Source organism: Hyperolius riggenbachi, chromosome 5, assembly GCF_040937935.1.
Source record: "Hyperolius riggenbachi isolate aHypRig1 chromosome 5, aHypRig1.pri, whole genome shotgun sequence".
Classification (NCBI taxonomy): Eukaryota; Metazoa; Chordata; class Amphibia; order Anura; family Hyperoliidae; genus Hyperolius; species Hyperolius riggenbachi.
Genome location: NC_090650.1, coordinates 187,696,272 through 187,709,316, shown reverse-complemented (window position 1 = coordinate 187,709,316; position 13,045 = coordinate 187,696,272). Strand labels below are relative to the sequence as shown.

General features: G+C 46.0%; 1 protein-coding gene across 1 annotated transcript in view; it reads right to left on the bottom strand.

The window, feature by feature from the left end:
• Positions 1–13,045, bottom strand: part of GLB1 (galactosidase beta 1) — a 141,856-nt gene that overhangs the window by 24,169 nt on the left and 104,642 nt on the right. The gene's annotated exons all lie outside the window — the stretch shown is intronic.

Here is a 13,045-nt window from a genome sequence, read left to right as displayed (position 1 = left end):
GGGCCTGTAACAGGATGTGACATGTCACTTCCTGGCGGCTGTGGTTACTGGGCAACGCTCGCCTATCTATCCATCCCCTGCTCCACCACAGCAGGGACACCTTTGGTTCAGCCCCTACATGAAGCCAGCCCTTAATCATGAAGGGGCCCTGCAGACAGACGCTTCTGTGACAGCCAGATTATCTTGACCTGCCTTGCCGAATGCTGCCCAGGAGTTGGGACCCACCCCAGAAATTTACACTACTGCACCTTTTGAACTGGAACACCTTGGCCAGCACTGCCAGATGTCACTAATCAGGATCCTCAGCCGCATCCGCTACCCGCACCAGTTTCTTTCATGAAGAACTGCGCGATTGGTGGCGCCAGAGTATGTCAGCTTCGGCCATTGACTTTCAGACATTATCCCCCCCCCCCCCTCCTTCCAGAACCTGTATGAGCCATTCCGGGTACAACCCCCTTTGTACTTTGCTTGTAATTATCAGAATCATTTATTTAGCCAACAGGTCAATGAGTTTCTGGACTCCTGACAGACCCTTGCATCTTTCATCCAGTGCTACACTGATGAATTTTTGGGGATCCTAAGTCATGTGGAAAGCAAAATTAATGTCAAAGGATCTTTAGGAAAAGGTAACTGAATAAGGGGGCACTGGAAAAAAAGATGGACTGCATGGGCTAGTTGCCAGAAGAAAGCCATTACTACGCAAATGCCACAAAGTACCCACAATATGCCAAACAGCACAGAGACAAACCTCAAACCTTCTGGCACAAACTCATTTTGATTGACGAGACAAAAACTGAACATTTTGTCCACAACCATAAACGCTACCTCTGAAGAGGATTCAACAAGGCCTTTGATGAAAAGTACACCATTCTACTGTGAAACATGGTGGTGGATCGCTGACATTTTGGGGATGTGTGAGGTACAAAGGCATCCAACATTTTGTCAGAATTGCTAGCAATATGAATGCAGTAAGTTATCAAAAAATACTGGGGGAAATTTGCACTTATGAGCAAGCCCGGATTTTCTTTACAGGAACCTATAGACACAGATGACCTGGCACCTTAGAAATCGCCCTTTATGAACCTACAAACCCAGAACCGCATCAAAAGTGTGCTGGCTGGCCCAGCTGTCACTTCTCCCTTACTTTGCTTTCCCGTCATAAGTAGCTATAGGTGCCCCTTAGTATCAGGTAGCCAAGGGAAATATTCGTTCCAGATTCCAGATGGCAGTCAGATAAATCCCTGGAACAACTCTCCCAGGAATCAGGCTCATGCTTTGGAGGGGGAGGGGAGCTCGAGGCACCTTTTTTAAATTGAAGCACCCCCCACTTAAAGGGAACCTTAACTGAGAGTGATATGGATGTTTCCTGTTAAACAATACCATTTGCCTGGCAGTCCAGCTGATCTCTGTGACTGCAATAGTGGCTGAATCACACCCTGAAACAAGCATGCAGCTAATCCAGTCTGACTTCAGTCAGAGCACCTGATCTGCATGCTTGTTCAGGGGCTGTGGCTAAAAGTATTAGAGACACAGGATCAGCAGGCGATTCAGGCAACTGATATTATTTTAAAAGGAAAAATCCATATCCTTCTCAGTTTAGGTTCCCTTTAAGGACCATTTGCACGGCCCTGCCAGGTATTACCTAATAATTATAGCTATGGCTGCCCTTCAAGACAAGGAAAGCATCCAAGCCCTCTTTAAAGGGGAACTGAAGAGAGAGGTATATGGAGGTTGCCTTGTTTATTTCCTTTTAAGCAATACCAGTTGCCTGGCAGCCCTGCTGATCCTCTGCCTCTAATACTATTAGCCATAGCCCCTGAACAAGCATGCAGCAGATCTGGTGTTTCTGACTTTGATCAAAGTCAGATCTGACAAGACTAGCTGCATGCTTGTTTCTGGTGTTATTCAGATACTACTGCAGAGAAATAGACCAGCAGAGCTGCCAGGCAACTGGTATTGATTAAAAGGAAATAAATATGGCAGCCTCCATATACCTCTTACTTCAGTTCCCCTTTAAATGCAGATAAAGTATTTGCCATAACTAACCAGCATACCAGTCTAATCTACTACTACCACAAAGACTTCAAGCTGTCAATGATGTTAAATGGGGCAATGCATGGTATTAAGAACTGGAGTATGTAAACTTTTGATCAGGATCATTTGGGTAGTTTTGTGTAGAGATTAGGATTTAAAAAAAGAGTAAACAGTGTTGTATGACAATAAATGGCATCAGTCAACCACTAACCATGAGTGAAAGAAAGGTTTTTGTGTTAGCATTCATATTCTATGAAAAATGGTTACGAAATCATAAATTCTGCTTAGCAAACACTTTCTTTGTTTCAGCTGTACAACTCCGTGTGATTTGTTTGTGACATTGGGGGGGTGGGGGGAGCTTGGATGGCTCCCCCGGATAGTGGCAGTTCAGACACCCCCACAAAGCGCTCACTGCCCGGGAGCGCTGAAACTACCCCTCGGCAGACGGGGGGCAAAGAAACGCTGACAGTACAACCCCCAGATGTGGCCAAATCCCAGAGTGGACCAACCTCATTGTCTCCCCCCCCCCAAAGGATAGATTCTTTACCTTTGCAAAATATGCCCAGCTGCAAGTGTGCAAAATGCATGTCCTGGGAGCGAATACACCAATAAGTGGGGTGCAAAAAGGAGCCCTCCTCCCAGACCCTCTATTATTTACATTATCGTTTTGAATAGGTTTGATGACTGGGCAGGGGGGCCCTGGGGTTGAGATTTTTTTGGCAATGGTAGGGTGTGTATTGTTTGCAGTGTGTTTTCCCTACACCTCATCAGTTGCCATTTTGGTTTGTACATTTTGCCGGATCCTGTCCCTTCGAGGCCTCCCCTTAGCTGCCCTCTGCAAGGTGACATAACGCAAATATTAAGGCATTGATACAGTGAATTTTAAATTATGCTGTGAAGATTGTTTTTGAAGTTAGGGCCACTCTTTTTATGCCTGGTTTTCTCTTGCCGGTTCTGAATACGTGTCTCACCCTCCCTCCTAGGGATCTACAAAATTTGGTAAATTATCCTAGTAGGGCTAGAGATGTGGCACATATTTTTGTCCCACCTCCCTACATAGTGATACCTCCCTAGCTTTCCACTTTCCCCCTATTGCCTCTCTCTGTCCTCCCTCGTTTGGCATTTGTTGTATTTTGGGGGGGTTTTCCCCCCCTCTCTTACACCTGACATGTAATTTATTTATGTCTTCACTTGGATCAATGATGTTAGGCTGATGGAAAGCAATGGGTTTATCTCAAGGGCCTCCCTGTCCATATTGAGATCCATTTTCCTCAATATTTAAGACTGTAGTCTGTAAAATCCGTTTTTGGTGAATTGGCAACTGTTTAAAAAGTTTTTTTAATGTATTTATGGTTAAGTGTGCTTTGTAATTGTGGCACTTTTGTATCTTGGTGAACCTCCCCTATGTGGCCTGTAGATAGCGCGAGTATACAGTGGCACACAGAGTTTGGGCTTCCTGTTTTCCATGCTGGCTGCTCTTTTGTGCATTTAAAGTGAACCTCCGGACTAAAAATTGACTCAGCAGCACTGAAAAGGCTTGGTGTTTCTTTAACAGTTTCACAGCATCAGAACTTTATTTCTCTTATCCAAGTCTCATTTTTAGCTGCACAGAAGAAAACTGCCCGGGCTTTTTTCCCCTGATGCTGTGCAAAGCATGATGGGATTTCTGATGTTGTTGCTCTCGTTCTGCTGTTTTGGTGCAAATTTTTTTTTTTTACATTTTGAATTTGACATTTGAAGCCTAGCGTGTGCAGCTGGGAGGGGTGATCAGGACACAGGACAGTTGGAACTGTGTCTCCTGCTCCTTGTCACCTCCTTTCAACCAAAAAGATGGCTGCCCCCATGACAAAGATGGCAGCCCCCATGAATCACAAACATTTGCCTGTTCTTTTAAAACCGGGTGGGTAAAAAATTATATTACCTATCTATTCTAATTAACATAACTAATGCAACTTAATGACAGTATGTTTGTTTAGGCTGAAGTTCCCCTTTAAGCTTTTTTTGTGACTTTTAGTACGCATAGATGTGACATTGTGTACCCGTTAATGCGATGCTGAGTACGCATTAGGCTGGTTTGGTGTGATTATACAATATGCCTCTCCTCCTATGTTTGGCCAACAGAACTGGATCGTGGAAGTGGCGGCATTGCCACGTGTGTTCCAGCTACAGCGGTGATTCACTGAGTCTTTTCGATGGGGTAACAGGAGATGACTGGGCGATCTTAGGGCCACACTACCCCCTTGTCACATTGGCATGGTGAGGTGTACTGGCCCCCATTCCATACACAGGTATCTTTTGAGTCACTTCTTCATTGTAATGAGGAAGGGGGTGGGGTTATAACAGTGGATACCTTTTGCCCAGGTATACATCCAGCAGGCTACTGAGGTTGTTATACGGTCTCAAAAAAGCCCACTGGGCGAAACGATAGTTGACCTTCCTCCGCACCTCTTATCCATCATCCTGTGCCTGATAAGTATTGTGTTATTTTCTACTCATTGCTGATTGCATTGTGTTTTTACTCTGAAGAGAAGATTCAATTAAAGTGTTGAAGTTTATAACAAGTGCTCCTGGATTTATTTTTCTCCTGTTGCTTTCAAAAAGGTCTACACAAGGCGCCTGTTGAGATGCAAATGATTTTGCATGGACTGACTCCTGCAGGGACAAGCAGAATAGTCATTTTAGACCCAGCATATTCTGGCTTGCAGATGCAATTTTTTTCATGGGAAAGGGGAGCTTGGATGGCTCCCTCGGTCTAGTGGCAATGCCCTTGTGGGCTATCTGCACTTACAGCCCCCCCAGTGATGTCAATTCCAGATCACGCCACGACGATCTTGCAATTCACTATCAGGTAGGAACCTTTCCTTTGGGGGAGCAACCGTGGATGATAACCCCGCCCCGGACGGTGGCCACATTTGGGGAGGGGCTGTCTGCGGTTTCGCTGCTCCGTCCCCCCCCCGGGTGCATTTGCGGTGCTTCCAGGCAGAGGTGTGTTTGGGGCAGCAGTGTTGCTCCCCTTTCTTGGGGTGTTGCTCGAGAGAGGTTAGGGTGGGAGCAAAAAGGAGGCCTACACAAGGCGCCCCTGTTCAGATGCAAATGATTTTGCGTGGGTTTACTCCTGGCAGGGACAAGCAGAATAGTCAGGTTAAAGGGGTTATGAAACAGGATATAAATATCATCACAGAAACAAAGACGGTAAACATACCATACAATACTGGTATAAGATAATAAAAGAAACATAGATGTAGCAGGTTATTAGTATGTTGTTCAGTCTTATGGTGTAGAAGACCAACAAAAGTCTCAAAAAAGTTTAGGAGATAATCAACCTTAACTGAAATAAAGTAGTAATAACAAAACTCAAGGCAGGGAGATGGGGGAGAAGGTCACGGGGGAGGGAGATGGCCCTATGTGTGGAGAAAAAGAGGCACAGCACACCAACATCAATAGTGGATGATTGGTGTCAGGACACCTTCTGGGGAAAAGGCACAGGAAACAAAAAACACAGGAGCCCAATAGTGTAATATGTTTAGTCAAAATTGGCAATGTAGAAGATAAGAATCTACTCACAAGAGTGGGTTGCAAGGGGGCAACCGACCACAGGAAGCAGGTGGAGACAATTAACCCGACTCCACTCGGGGAGGTCACTAAGGACCTGGATGCGGTCGCTCTCCTTGGAAAAAAGAAGGGAGGCAGATGTCCACCGTGGTGTAAACCACATATGTTCTGCCTCCACCCCTCACACAGGTATCGTATGGGGGTTAGGGATGCACTAAATGGTTTAAAGAGGCGCCCTGGTGGTATATAAAAGCGTTTAAAAGCAGTTTAAAACCGAGAAATGTTTGAGGTTGCTTACCTCAAGGATGACAAATCTTTGTAGGGACGAAAGATTTTATTGGTAGCACAGGCAACGCGTTTCATGGGTCTGAGCCCGCTTCCTCAGGCCAATAGCAGTGCCAGGCCAATTGAAATAGCAAGCTAAGGGAGCTTAGCTTGCTATTTCAATTGGCCTGGCACTGCTATTGGCCTGAGGAAGCGGGCTCAGACCCGTGAAACAGCGTTGCCTGTGCTACCAATAAAATCTTTTGTCCCTACAAAGATTTGTCGTCCTTGAGGTAAGCAACCTCAAACCTTTCTCGGTTTTAAACTGCTTTTAAACGCTTTTATATACCACCAGGGCGCCTCTTTAAACCATTTAGTACACCAACATCAAGGTTTGGGGCTGCTTTGCTGCGTCAAGGCCTGGACGGATTGCTATAATTGAAGGAAAAAGTAATTCCAAAGTTTATGAAGACATTTTGTAGGAGAACTTAAGACATCCCAAGAATATTGCTGAACTGAAACAGTTCTGTAAAGAGAAATGGTCAAGAGTTACTCCTGGCTGTTGTGCATGTCTGATCTACAACTACAGGTAACGTTTGGTTGAAGTTATAGCTGCAAAAGGAGGTTCAACCAGTTATTAAATCCAAGGGTTAACATACTTTTTTCCACCTGCACTGTGAATGTTTACAGGGTGTGTTCAATAAAAACTTGGAAACATTTAATTATTTTTGTGGTATTAGTTTAACCACTTGAGGACCGTGGGCTTTACCCCCCTTAAGGACCAGGCACTATTTTTCCATTCAGACCACTGCAGCTTTCACGGTTTATTGCTCGCTCATACAACCTACCACCTAAATTAATTTTGGCTCCTTTTCTTGTCACTAATAAAGCTTTCTTTTGGTGCTATTTGATTGCTGATGCGATTTTTACTTTTTATTATATTCATCAAAAAAGACATGAATTTTGTCAAAAAAATTGATTTTTTTAACTTTCTGTGCTGACATTTTTCAAATAAAGTAAAATTTCTGTATACATGCAGCGCGAAAAATGTGGACAAACATGTTTTTGATTAAAAAAAACCCATTCAGCCTATATTTATTGATTTGGGTAAAAGTTATAGCGTTTACAAACTATGGTGCAAAAAGTGAATTTTCCCATTTTCCAGCATCTCTGACTTTTCTGACCACCTGACATGTTTCATGAGGGGCTAGAATTCCAGGATAGTATAAATACCCCCCAAATGACCCCATTTTGGAAAGAAGACATCCCAAAGTGTTCACTGAGAGGCATAGTGAGTTCATAGAAGATATTATTTTTTGTCACAAGTAAGCGGAAAATGACACTTTGTGACAAAAAAAAAAAAAAAGTTTCCATTTCTTCTAACTTGCGACAAAAAAAAAAAAAAATGAAATCTGCCACGGACTCACTATGCTCCTCTCTGAATACCTTGAAGGGTCTACTTTCCAAAATGGGGTCATTTGTGGGGTGTGTTTACTGTCCTGACATTTTGGGGGGTGCTAAATTGTAAGCACCCCTGTAAAGCCTAAAAGTGCTCATTGGACTTTGGGCCCCTTAGCGCAGTTAGGCTGCAAAAAAGTGCCACACATGTGGTATTGCCGTACTCAGGAGAAGTAGTGTAATGTGTTTTGGGGTGTATTTTTACACATACCCATGCTGGGTGGGAGAAATATCTCTGTAAATGACAATTGTTTGATTTTTTTTGTACACACAATTGTCCATTTACAGAGATATTTCTCCCACTCAGCATGGGTATGTGTAAAAATACACCCCAAAACACATTATACTACTTCTCCTGAGTACGGCGATACCACATGTGTGGCACTTTTTTGCACCCTAACTGCGCTAAGGGGCCCAAAGTCCAATGAGTACCTTTAGGATTTCACAGGTCATTTTTGTTTCAAGACTACTACTCACAGTTTAGGGCCCCTAAAATGCCAGGGCAGTATAGGAACCCCACTAATGACCCCATTTTAGAAAGAAGACACCCCAAGGTATTCCGTTAGGAGTATGGCGAGTTCATAGAAGATTTTATTTTTTGTCGTAAGTTAGCGGAAATTGATTTTAATTGTTTTTTTTCACAAAGTGTCATTTTCCGCTAATTTGTGACAAAAAATAAAATCTTCTATGAACTCACCATACTCCTAACGGAATACCTTGGGGTGTCTTCTTTCTAGAATGGGGTCATTTGTGGGGTTCCTATACTGCCCTGGCATTTTAGGGGCCCTAAACCGTGAGGAGTAGTCTTGAAACCAAATGTCGCAAAATGACCTGTGAAATTCTAAAGGTACTCATTGGACTTTGGGCCCCTTAGTGCACTTGGGGTGTAAAAAAGTGCCACACATGTGGTACCGCCGTACTCAAGAGTAGTAGTATAATGTGTTTTGGGGTGTATTTTTACACATACCCATGCTGGGTGGGAGAAATATCTCTATAAATGACAATTATATGATTTTTTTTTTTTTACACACAATTGTCCATTTACAGAGTGATTTCTCCCACTCAGCATGGGTATGTGTAAAAATACACCCCAAAACACATTATACTACTTTTCCTGAGTACGGTGGTATGACATCTGTGACACTTTTTTGCAGACTGGGTGCGCTAAGGGGGCCCAACGTCCTATTCACAGTGCATTTTGAGGCATTTGTTTTCTAGACTACTCCTCACGGTTTAGGGCCCCTAAAATGCCAGGGCAGTATGGGAACCCCACAAGTGACCCCATTTTAGAAAGAAGACACCCCAAGGTATTCTGTTAGGTGCATGGCGAGTTCATAGAAGATTTTATTTTTTGTCACAAGTTACTGGAAAATGACACTTTCTGAAAAAAAAAACAATAAAAATCAATTTCCGCTAACTTTTGACAAAAAATTAAATCTTCTATGAACTAGACATACACCTAACAGAATACCTTGGGGTGTCTTTTTTTCTAAAATGGGGTCACTTGTGGGGTTCCTATACCGCCCTGGCATTTTACGGGCCCAAAACCGTGAGTAGTCTGGAAACCAAATGTCTCAAAATGACTGTTCAGGGGTATAAGCATCTGCAAATTTTGATGACAGGTGGTCTATGAGGGGGCGAATTTTGTGGAACCGGCCATAAGCAGGGTGGCTTTTTAGATGACAGGTTGTATTGGGCCTGATCTGATGGATAGGAGTGCTAGGGGGGGTGACAGGAGGTGATTGATGGGTGTCTCAGGGGGTGGTTAGAGGGGAAAATAGATGCAATCAATGCACTGAGGAGGTGATCGGAAGGGGGTCTGAGGGGGATCTGAGGGTTCGGCCGAGTGATCAGGAGCCCACACGGGGCAAATTAGGGCCTGATCTGATGGGTAGGTGTGGTAGGGGGTGACAGGAGGTGATTGATGGGTGTCTCAAGGTGTGATTAGAGGGGGGAATAGATGCAAGCAATGCACTGGCGAGGTGATCAGGGCTGGGGTCTGAGGGCGTTCTGAGGGTGTGGGCGGGTGATTGAGTGCCCTAGGGGCAGATAGGGGTCTAATCTGATAGGTAGCAGTGACAGGGGGTGATTGATGGGTAATTAGTGGGTGTTTAGGGTAGAGAACAGATGTAAACACTGCACTTTGGAGGTGATCGGACGTCGGATCTGCGGGCGATCTATTGGTGTGGGTGGGTGATCAGATTGCCCGCAAGGGGCAGGTTAGGGGCTGATTGATGGGTGGCAGTGACAGGGGGTGATGGATGGGTGGCAGTGACAGGGGGTGATTGATAGGTGATTGACAGGTGATCAGTGGGTTATTACAGGGAAGAACAGATGTAAATATTGCACTGGCGAATTGATAAGGGGGATCTGAGGGCAATCTGAGCGTGTAGGCGGGTGATTGGGTGCCCGCAAGGGGCAGATCAGGGTCTGATCAGATGGGTAACAGTGACAGGTGGTGATAGGGGGTGATTGATGGGTAATAAGTGGGCGTTTAGGGTAGAGAACAGATGTAAACACTGCACTTGGGAGGTGATCTGACGTCGGATCTGTGGGCGATCTATTGGTGTGGGTGGGTGATTAGATTGCCCGCAAGGGGCAGGTTAGGGGCTGATTGATGGGTGGCAGTGACAGGCGGTGATTGATGGGTGATTGACAGGTGATCAGGGGGATAGATGCATACAGTACACAGGGGGGGTGGGGGTGTCCAGGGAGAATCTGAGGGGTGGGGGTGATCAGGAGGGAGCAGGGGGCAGTTTAGGGAATAAAAAAAAAATAGCGTTGACAGATAGTGACAGGGAGTGATTGATGGGTGATTAGGGGGGTGATTGGGTGCAAACAGTGGTCTGGGGGGTGGGCAGGGGGGGGGGAATCAGTGTGCTTGGGTGCAGACTAGGGTGGCTGCAGCCTGCCCTGGTGGTCCCTCGGACACTGGGCCCACCAGGGCAGGAGGCAGCCTGTATAAGGCACTTTGTATACATTACAAAGTGTATTATAGACTTTGTATGCGGCGATCCGGGTGCTATTAACCCGCCGGCGCTGCCGAACGGCCGGCGGGTTACAGCGTGCGGTGGGCGGAGCCAGTCCCCGGCGGCCAATCGCGTCACGAATGCCCCTACAAGGACCGCCGCCTCTGGGCATGAGCTGGTCCTTGCGGCATCCACTTTCCGACCACCCCTGTGCAGTGGGCGGTCGTTAAGTGGTTAACTACCTAACGACTGCGTCACGCCAATGGGCGCTCTGATTGCGGCTGGCAGGCTGATCACTTAGCCCCGCTTTGTTTACTGTAGGAAATGCATGCTCGCACAAGCGCTCGTTCTCTGCAAATCTCGCTCCTTGCGTGATTACACCGTATGGCGTGATCGAGGAACGAGCGATCCACTCTGTGGCCGCCATCCTAAGTTAGTACATAGCAAGGAAATGAGCAGCGCTACTTAAAAACAGACTAGTGCCTACCTGCAAAAGAGTGCAAGCCCCACTCGTGGGGTCGAATACACACCGAGCATACACATAACCTGTCTACCACTAGAGGAGGATGTTGGTTTCCATTAACAGCTTGCATGCAACCTATTAAGTACTCGTCCCTCCCACTGCGAAGAAGTCAATCCTCCATGGGAGGGGCCTAACACTAACTAAATCCTAACCTATGTATATGCATAGCCTGGGTGCGGCTAATCAAATAAAATCGAAAATTGAAAATTGCGCACAAGGTGGATCAGCGCAACACCAGGCCGCCTCCGAATGGCCTCCATCAGAGATGCGCTGAGCCCCCCCAGGAACTACAAACGCACCTTGAACCCAAACAGAAGCTCTGCATATACACCAAAAGCATGGCTGTTAAGTGGGAGCAGCTGACCAAAAACGAATTACATTAGTACATAGCAAGGAAATGAGCAGCGCTACTTAAAAACAGACTAGTGCCTACCTGCAAAAGAGTGCAAGCCCCACTCGTGGGGTCGAATACACACCGAGCATACACATAACCTGTCTACCACTAGAGGAGGATGTTGGTTTCCATTAACAGCTTGCATGCAACCTATTAAGTACTCGTCCCTCCCACTGCGAAGAAGTCAATCCTCCATGGGAGGGGCCTAACACTAACTAAATCCTAACCTATGTATATGCATAGCCTGGGTGCGGCTAATCAAAATATTTGATTAGCCGCACCCAGGCTATGCATATACATAGGTTAGGATTTAGTTAGTGTTAGGCCCCTCCCATGGAGGATTGACTTCTTCGCAGTGACAGGGACGAGTACTTAATAGGTTGCATGCAAGCTGTTAATGGAAACCAACATCCTCCTCTAGTGGTAGACAGGTTATGTGTATGCTCGGTGTGTATTCGACCCCACGAGTGGGGCTTGCACTCTTTTGCAGGTAGGCACTAGTCTGTTTTTAAGTAGCGCTGCTCATTTCCTTGCTATGTACTAATGTAATTCGTTTTTGGTCAGCTGCTCCCACTTAACAGCCATGCTTTTGGTGTATATGCAGAGCTTCTGTTTGGGTTCAAGGTGCGTTTGTAGTTCCTGGGGGGGCTCAGCGCATCTCTGATGGAGGCCATTCGGAGGCGGCCTGGTGTTGCGCTGATCCACCTTGTGCGCCATCCTAAGTTAGGCAGTTTGCAGATTGATTAATATGTGATGTGTGCAAACTGTTTTAAACAGTATCTTTATGGACGCTATGCAAAGTTATGTTTCAGAAAAATCTCATTTCACACCATCTACAGATTACTAAAGATACTGTATTTTTTGTCATTTTAAAGCGCATAAATTTGCATAAAGTATCATGTCGGAATTATTTGCATCTCAATGATCAGCAGGACAGTGACTAGAGGTTGTCGAAGAATTGCTAATAATTCTGTCCTTAACCCTTTGCCTGCTATGCTCGGGCTAGCCTTCCGGGAGCTCTATGCAGAGTATAGCGTGCAGCGGGCGTTTTTACTCACCTCCTGGGGGATCCAGAAGTCGGTAGCCATTCTCCTTCCTGTCCTCCGAGGCACTGAATCATTCTGGTGAGATCACGGTCATCGATCTCACCATAGAGTTACAATGCTACCCAGAAGACTGAGGTAAAATTGCAGCTCTGGAGCCCAGGGTGGTGAGTGAGAGCAGAGGATGCTGCAAGCATTCAGGTGGCATGATTTTTTTCCTGATTTTAGGGTCAGAAAAAGAACCTAAAATTCAGAAATAATCATACCACCAGGGGGTTGAGCATACCCACGAATACATGGTAATACCCGCTTCACTTACCGGCTGTGATGTAAAGCGTTCTGTCTCACCCCCACCACTGAAAATTACATTGGGGTCGGAAATTCTCTCAGCAAAGTCGCACTGTGACCCTGGAAGTTCATCACAGCCGGTAAATGAAAGGATATTACTATGTATTCGCAGGTATTCTTAAATGCAAACCCACGCGATCTGCTCAGAGTCCCTTTAACCTGTAGCCGTCCACTCCACGACGATTGGCGTGAACACAGCGGCAGCCCCAGGACTGCTCCACGCCCATTGGCGTGAACGCTCTTCTATGGGGCTAGCAGGAGATCACACCCGCCAATGCACAAGCATCTCCACTTGGAAGGTGGAGGGGCTCCCAGCAGCGATCGCCACTCAGAGACTGTTAGCCGTCTAATAGGGCTGTACAGCGCTGCGATATAAGGCAGAGCTGTACTGGGGACAGCCGTGTGACACGGCTGTTCACCTGGGGGGCAAAGAAGCGATCGCTGTGATCGGCTCATTCTG